The sequence below is a fragment of the Cebus imitator genome, unplaced genomic scaffold (assembly GCF_001604975.1).
Source record: "Cebus imitator isolate Cc_AM_T3 unplaced genomic scaffold, Cebus_imitator-1.0 Scaffold18, whole genome shotgun sequence".
Classification (NCBI taxonomy): Eukaryota; Metazoa; Chordata; class Mammalia; order Primates; family Cebidae; genus Cebus; species Cebus imitator.
Genome location: NW_016107333.1, coordinates 10,869,907 through 10,878,601, shown reverse-complemented (window position 1 = coordinate 10,878,601; position 8,695 = coordinate 10,869,907). Strand labels below are relative to the sequence as shown.

At 42.5% G+C, this 8,695-nt stretch overlaps 1 non-coding gene across 1 annotated transcript; it reads left to right on the top strand.

Moving 5' to 3' along the window:
* Nucleotides 1–8,113: 8,113 nt before the first annotated feature.
* Nucleotides 8,114–8,175, top strand: LOC119469291. Its single transcript, XR_005198096.1, has one exon. It is a non-coding gene; the product is annotated as a U7 small nuclear RNA (small nuclear RNA).
* Nucleotides 8,176–8,695: the final 520 nt, after the last annotated feature.

Sequence of the window (8,695 nt, the reverse complement as noted above, 5' to 3'; positions counted from 1 at the left end):
ATCCTCTCTCTCCCCATCCTCTCTCTCCCCATCCTCTCTCTCCCCATCCTCTCTCTCCCCATCCTCTCTGTCCCCATCCTCTCTCTCCCCATCCTCTCTCTCCAATCACACTGGGCAGTGCCACTTCCCTGCCCTGTTCCACCACCAAGCCTTTGCCCAGGCTGTTCCCTCACTGGAAAACTGTTTCTTTGCCTTCTTTGTATATCAAAATCCTCTCTATTTCTCAAAACCCTGCTCAAAACCTATCCCCACCAGAAATGATTCCAAGGTAAATCTATACACATACCCCAACCCCTCTCCCTTGCCAACATTCCCATGATATTATGTTTCTGCCTGGAATTAGCCAGATCGCTTTTTGGTTTTAAGAGACAGAAATCTATCTCAAAGTGGCTAATGCAAGTGTGTGTGTGTGTGTGTGTGTGTGTGTGTGTGTGTGTGTGTGTTATTGGCTTCTAGAACTGAGTTCAGGCCTGGGCAACATAGTGAGACCCCATCTCTATGAAAATAAAAATGAGCCAGGTACAGTGGCTCACACCTGTAATCCCAGACCTTTGGGAGGTGAAGGTAGAAGGATCACTTGAGGCCGGGAGTTCGAGACCAGCCTAAGTAACATAGTGAGACCACATATCTACAAAAAATCAAAATTAAAAATTAAATTAAATAATAAATAAATTAAAAATTAGCCAGGTGTGGTGGCACACAACTGTAGTCCCAACTACATGGGAGGCTGAGGCAGGAGGATCACTTGAGCCCAGGAGGTTGAGTCTGCAGGGAGCAGTGACTGCACTGCTGAACTCCAGCCTGGGTGATAGAGTGAGACCCTGTCTCTAAAAACTAAAATAAATTTTAAAAAGTAAGAAATAAATAGAACTGAGTTCAGGGTCACCGATTTCATGGCTGGATCCGGGAGGTGACCGTACAGTGGCATTAGGACTCCAGCTGTCGCTCCATCTGACATCCCTGCTTTCCTGTCAGCTTCATTCTCAGAGAGCCTCTCCCCTTTTGGTGGCAGAGATAGCCATCATTAACTCTGGATTACAATTTATCCATTTAGAAAACCCTATAAAGTGGGATTTTTCTCTAGTATCTCCAGCAAATTCCTGGGAAAGGCCCCCTCTGGCCTGCCTTTGATCATGGGCCCCAACCGGGTTCCAGCCCCTATGGGAAGAGGGATGCAGTGCTCTGATTTGGCCAGGTCTGGTCATGTGCCCACTCTGAAGTGGTGTGGGGTTTGCCTGGTCTGAGCTACAAGAATCAAGAGTGGTGAAGAGGTGCTTTCCAAAAACGCTATGGGGAAATGACCACTTACCGGACAAACACCCCAGACGTCACTAGAGGTGCCTCTGTTGGAGCGCTTACCACACCATTGCCACAAACCTGAGTTATTTTCGTAGGACGTCTTCCCCCAAATTTGTAAATTCCCCAGGGGTGATATCCAGCACCCAAACGTCTAGCACATGGCCAGTCACACGGTCAGTGGGCGATAAACACCAGCATTCTGGTGTTCTCTTTCTTCTCTTCCCTCCTCCCCTTCAAGTCCCCAGGTCCCTTTGCCTTCAGTCCATGACTTGGTCAGCCTTGGAGGACTCTGCCTAGCGGATCACTGAACTCCTCTGACCATGGGGCTGCACACTGTCCCTAATCTCTGCCCTCCCCTTCTGGCACAATGCGCTCCCTACCACAGGGCTCACAAGAGGCTATCAGTTCTTAGTCCACATCATCGGTGTGACCTTGAGAAAGTCCCTTCTCCTCTCTGAGCCTCAGTGGTCCCTTCTGTTACGTAGGGGCTATGAGAGGCTTTAACCTCAGAAGCATGTCCTCTTTTTCAGCACATTACATACGTCTCTATAATTTTTTCCTTGTCTCGGTATCACCTGTGCTGTAAATATTATGTAACTATTATTACATAATATTTTTCTTTAAATGGTCCTTCTTTTAAAAACATAAATGTATTATTTCAAAAGGAAACTTTAGAGCCCTCCATAAATGGAAAACCAGTATCTCGTGCCATAAATAGAAGGTAGCCATAAAAATAAGTACCATGAAAACAAAACAATGTCATCACGTTCTGGCCAGATCCGGTTGCCTGCTGAAGGCTCTGGAGGCCTATTCTCTGTTAAAAGGGAAGTCAGTGTTAAGAGAGGTGTTAAAAACACACCAGCATTGAACAGAGACTTTCTCCTTAATAACAAATTGAAGGAAAATGGCAAAGGGAGGAAGGTTCTCACTCTGGGCTTTGATGTTCTTTAGTTGATGTGGCTCCACTGAGCTGCAACTCGAGTACAACCTTTTGTACCCAGCCCACACTTAGAAAGCAGTGGATCTGGCCATCTTTCCCGGGGAGGGGCTGCTGTCCTGATTCACACAGGAGAGGCGGGAGGTCAGAGCCCCACCCAGGACAGAGCCTAGGTTTAGGGATCTATGTTTTATAGTCAAATAAATGTACAGTCTTGTTACCTCTCAGAATAATGTCTGTGTTGAGAAGGCCAGTGAGGATGAACACATCAAGTTCTCTGACTCTGTGCTCACCCCACCGGCCCCTGCCTTCTCATTCCCAACTACCCCCACCAAGCAAGGCATGGGGGAATAGCAATATATTTCATTTGCATAAATTTGCATGAAGAACCTCTGGAAAACTAAGAAATAAATAAAAGTGGTGGGAACCAGATAGATGGAAAATGGAGGTGGGAATGAGCCCCTTCCCAGTATATGTTTTAATATGTGTTTGAACCATATGAATATATTATTCATATTTTAAATAATAGAAATAAATATTTACTAGCAGCTGTTATGTAAGCAGACTTGGTGTTAAGCACTGTGAGTTCATTCATTCATTTGTACATTTATTTCTTCTTTCATTCATTCTCCCTTTTATAAACAAATTAATTCAATGAGGATTATTCACACAAACTATGGATCAAGTCCTACGCTAGGCACTGAGAGCTTATTTGTTCATTCAGTCAGTCAATTAACATCTATCAGGACTCTGTGACTTTGTTTGCTTAGGTGAGGCAGAATCAGCCATAACCCCTGCCCTCATGGTCTAGAAGGGAGGCAGGTGTCCTAACAAAGTTAGTTTCCAGGAGTCCAGACAGTAAGCACAATTTCTGCAAGGGTGTAAGATGAGAGATTGCGCACACTGTAGAACCTTGCAATTGCCCTGGGAGGAGGGGGCCAGGTCCAAGCATTATGAAGGCATGGTCACAATGGGGAGGAGCTGAGCCATTATGCATGAGGGAATGGGGCATCTTTGATGCTGAGATGAATCCCATACAAACCCTGCCCATCCCTCCTGGACCTCTGCCTTCATCCCGTCCCCAAAACTTCTGAAGTCACATAGGATTTCCAAGTGACAAATCCAAAGATTATATCCCCACTTGCATCCACTCCACTGCTCAGCAGCATTTGACAGAACTGAACATTCCATCTGGAAGAGAATCTGGTGGTTACTAGGGCAGAAACTTCTGGTTGTCCTCAAATTATCACTCTCTCCTTCTATAGACAGTTGAAGAAACTATTTTTCTGGCCAATAGGATGTAAAGTTGTGACTTCCAGGAAGTGTCCTTAAATGTAAAGAACTTTGCTCCTTTATTTCTTCCTTCTTCCAGCTGACTGGAAAGCAGACGTGATGTCCAGAACTCAAGCAGCTATTTTGCATCATGAGACAAAGTTGGGAATGAAAGCCACACATGATGAAGTGACAAGACAGAAAAAGCCTGGGTCTCTGCATCCAAGGGTACCTGACCAGTCACGAATTGCCTACCTCAGGGCTTAGTGAATACGAGTTGAGAACAAACCACTTTCTTGTTTAAGCCAATTTTTAAGCATTTTTATGTTCTTTGCAGTTGAATTTAAAGCTAAGTTCTGCCTGCAACTGTCAAATCTACAGAATCAATGCAATTCCTGTCAAAATCGGAAGGATTTCTTTTTGTAGAAATAGAAAAATTCATCCTAAAATTCATATGGAGTTTCAAGAGGCCCTCAAATATCCAAAAAAATATTGAAAAAGAACGAAGTTGGAGGTCTCACACTTCCTGACTTCAAAAACTTACTACAAAACTACAGTAGTCAAAGCAGTGTCATACTGGCACAGGAACAGAAATGTAGACCAGTGGAACAAAACAGAGCCCAGAAGTAAGCCCTTGTACATGTGGTCAAATGATTTTTGACAAGACTGCCAAGGCCATTCAATGAGGGAAAGTACAAAGTCTTTTCAACAAATGGTGTTGGGAAAACTGGACATTCACATGGAAAAGGATGAATTTGAACCATTACCTTATATCATATGCAACAATTAACCCAAACTAGATCAAAGACCTAAGAGATAAAACTATACAACTCTTAGAAGAAAACATAGGGAGAAAGCTTTTTGAAATTGGAGTTGGCAATGATTTTGTGAATATGCCACCAAAAGCACAGGTAACAAAAGAAAAATGACAAATTCGACTTCAGGAAAATTTAGAAATTTTGCACATCAAAAGACAGTATTAACAGAGTAAAAAGGAAACCCACAAAATGGGAGAAAAGATTTGGAAAGTATCTATCTCATATGCCTTCTGATGTGAAACAGGAGATATAATATGTGATAAAGTATACATCTACATTGATATCCAGAATATATAAAAAAATTTCTAAAACTCTACAGCAAAAAACACCCCATCAACCCAATTCAAAAAAGACTTGAACAGATATTTCTCCAAAAAAGAGCTACAAATGGCCCATAAGTATATGAAAAGATATTCAACATCACTAAGCATTAGGGAAATGCAGTCAAAGCTATAATGAGATACCACCTCAGACCCATTATGACAGCTACTCTTAAACAAACAAAAAACTAATAATAAGTGTTTGCAAAGATGTGGAGAAATCAGAGCCCTGTCCACTGCTGGTGAGAATGTAAAATGATAGAGCCTCATGGAAAACAGGGTGGTGGTGCTTAAAATAATTAAACATAAAACTACCATATGAGCCAGCATTTTCACTTCTGGGTATGTACCCAAAAGAAATGAAAACATTGTCTCAAAAAAGATGTTTGTAAAAAAAAAAAAGATATTTGTATGCCCATATTCATATCAGGATTATTCACAGTAGCTAAGCTGTGGAAGCAAGGCCTGCTGCGGTGGCTCACACCTGTAATCCCAGCACTTTGGGAGGCTGAAGCAGGTGGATTCCTTGAGGTCCAGAATTCAAGACCAGCCTGGTCAACACAGTGAAACCCCGTCTCTACTAAAAATCCAAAACTTAGCCAGGTGCGGTGGTGCACATCTGTAATCCCAGCTACTTGGGAGGCTGAGGCATGAGAATCGCTTGAACCCAGGAGGCAGAGGTTGCAGTGATCTGAGATCATGCCGCTGCACTCCAGCCTGGGCGACAGAGTGAGACTCCATCTCAAAACAAAAACAAAAACAGAAAGGGGGAAGCAACCCAAGTGTCCATCAGCAGATGAATGGAAAAGCAAAATGTGGTGTATACATACAATGTAATATTATTCAGCCTTTAAAAAGAAATTCTAACACATACTACGACATGGATGAACCTTAAGGACATTATGTTAAGTGAAATAAGCCAGTCACAAAAGGACAAATACTGTCCCATGTCACTTATATGAGGTACCTGGAATAGTCAACGTTTCAATTGTACAAGATGAAGTGAGTTCTGAAAATGGATGGTGGTGATGACTGTACATTATGACTGTACTTAATACCGCTAAACTGTACACTTTACAATGGTCAGGATGGTGTTGGCAAATGCCTGTAGTTCCAGCTACTCAGGAGGCTGAAGCAAGAGGATCTTGGTCCTGGGAGGTTGAGGTTGCCATGAGTTGTGACGGTGCCACTGCACTCCAGCCTGGGTGACACAGTAAGACCCTGCCTCAAAAAAAAAAAATCTAAAATATAAATTAAAATGGTTAAGATGGCAAATTTTAGGTTGTGTGTAATTCACCATAACCAAAAAAAAGAAAAAATGAAAAAGGGAATGCAACGCTGACATATTCTGCAATAGAAATAAACCTTGAAAACATTATGCTAAGTGGTCAGCCAGTCACAAAAGGTCAAATACTGTATGATTCCACTTATACGAGATACCTAGAGTGGTCAAGGTCACAAAGACAGAACGTAGAATGATGGTTGCCAGGGACAGAGGGACAGAGGGAGGGGAGGAATGGGTATTGTTTAATAGGTATGGAGTTTCAGATTGGGAGGATGGAAATTTCTGGAGATGGATGGTGGCAATGTCTGAGCAACAATGTAAATGTACGTATATTTTAGCACAATTTTTTTTTTTGAGTGAGGGTCTGACTCCCGTTGCCCAGGCTGGAGTGCAGTGGCATAACCACGACTCACTGCAGTCTCAACTCCTGGGCTCAAATGATCCTCCTGCCTCAACCTCCTAAGTAGCTGGGACCACAGGTAGACCACCAGGCCTTGCTAATTTTTGTATTTTTTGTAGAAACAGGATCTCTCTATGATGCTCAGGCTGATCTTGAACTCCTGGGCTCAAGCAATCCTCCCACCTTAGCCTCCCACAGTGCCAGGATTACGGGCCATGAAATGTAATGGTTTAAAGTGCCGTCTTTATGTTGATGAATCCCAAATGTACTTCTCCAATCTCAACCACTCCCACTGAGCTCCAACTGCCTTGTTGATATTTGCACTTGGATATCTAATTGGCACTCCAACTTGACATGTGAGTGGCGTCATTCTGAGTTCATTCTCCCTCGCCTTCCCTCTTGTCATTTGCCCACTCTTTTTTTTTTGAGATGGAGTCTCACACTGTCACCAGGGCTGGAGTGTAATGGCCCCATTTCGGCTCACTACAACCTCCATCTCCTGGGTTCAAGCAATTCTCCTGCCTCAGCCTCCTGAGTAGCTAGGATTACAGGTGCCCACCAACATGCCCAGCTAATTTTTAATATCTTTTTAGTAGAGACAGGGGTTTCACTATGTTGGCCAGGCTGGTCTCGAACTCCTGATGTTGTGATCTGTCTGCCTCGGTCTCCCAAAGTGCCGGGATTATAGGCATAAGCCACCGCATCGGGCCACTCACCCACTCTTTGTATCTTAGTAAACAGCACCACCATTCATCCAGCTCCTGCCAGAAACCCTGGAGTCATCCTTGACACCTGCACTCAATCAATGGGAAGGTCCTATCAGTGGACTCTACAAAATGCCTCTCAAGTCCAGCCACGTCTTTCCATCTCCAGTGCCATCTTTCACGTTGACCATCATCTTCTGTCCAAATTATTACAATAACCTCCTTACTATAAACCATGTATTTTGTCCCCCTCAAAGTCACAGCAGCCATTTTAATACTTCATAAAGTCACTCCACAGTTTAAAATCCTACAAGAAGTTTCTGATGCTCTGAGAATAAAATCCAAACTCCTTACTGGGACCCACAAGGTCTTGCATGACCCAGTTCCTGCCAACACTGCTGATCTCCCGCTCTCCCTGATTCCCTGTGCTTCAGCCACTGGGTCCTTTACTGTTCCTCAGATATATCAAACTCCTCTCTTTCTCACGGCCTTTGACCAGCCTATCCTTTCTGCTTGGAAAGCCAGCTTCTTTTTATTCTTCAGGTTTTATCTTAAACATCATGTCCTCAGGAAGGCCTTGCATAAACTCATGATATAAGGCAAGAATCAGAAAAACAATGGTCCAGGTTCCAAATCCGGCCCACCACTAGTTTTTGTAAATAAAGTTTTATTGGGACACAGTCATGCCCGTTTGTTTACATACTGTCGATGGCTACTTTCCCACAACAGTGGCTGAACTATGAGTTGTGTCAGAGAAGGAATGTCACACGAGGCCTAAAATATTTACTATCTGATCCTTTGCAGAAAAAGTTTGCTGACCTCTAATCTAAATCAATTATTCCCTCTTCTCAATTTAATCTACATTGTACCACCACCCTTGTTTCTTACACAGCACTTACCACAAGCTGTAATTATTTTGGTTGTTGTGTGTGTTTGTTGTCACACACATGCACACACACACACACACACACACACACACACACACACAAAGACAAAAAAGCATTTAGAAAACAAAAATTTACCTGAAAAAAAGTTTTTCAAGGACCTTTAGAATGATAAATCACCAAACTAAAAATACAAGCTTCATAGCTCTTTTAGAATTTGTCTAGCAGATTTTCCAGTTTTTATTAGAAAACCTCAAGGGAAAAAAAATACAACAGATATTTCAAGCGAAAATACAAGTTTTATTAGTCTGTCCAAGGTAGAAAAAAAACAGCAATTTTCTCATATGATCATTATAAAGGCAATCACGTATTTTCAGACACAGTGTATCACACAAGTAAGAAATAAAGTTGTTTTGTTAGGGAGTCTCACTTATAGGAAAGGCTCCAATCTTCATTTATTTGGGGATTTAGAGCTAGACAGGTAGTGTTGGTTTTTCTCAAAGTGCTTTTATTATTTAATTTAGCCATGTATCCCATAAGGACGTTTTGGACAATGACTATCCATGTAGATGACAGTGGTCCCATAATATTATAATGAAGCTGAAAAATTCCTGTCACCAAGTGACACTGTGGCTGTTCTAACATCATAGTGCAATGTATTATTCACATGTTTGTGGTGAGGCTCTTGTAAACAAACCCACTACAGTGCAGTGGTATAAAATCTAGCGCATACAACTATGTACAGTAGCCAGGTGCGGTGGCCCATGCCTGTAATC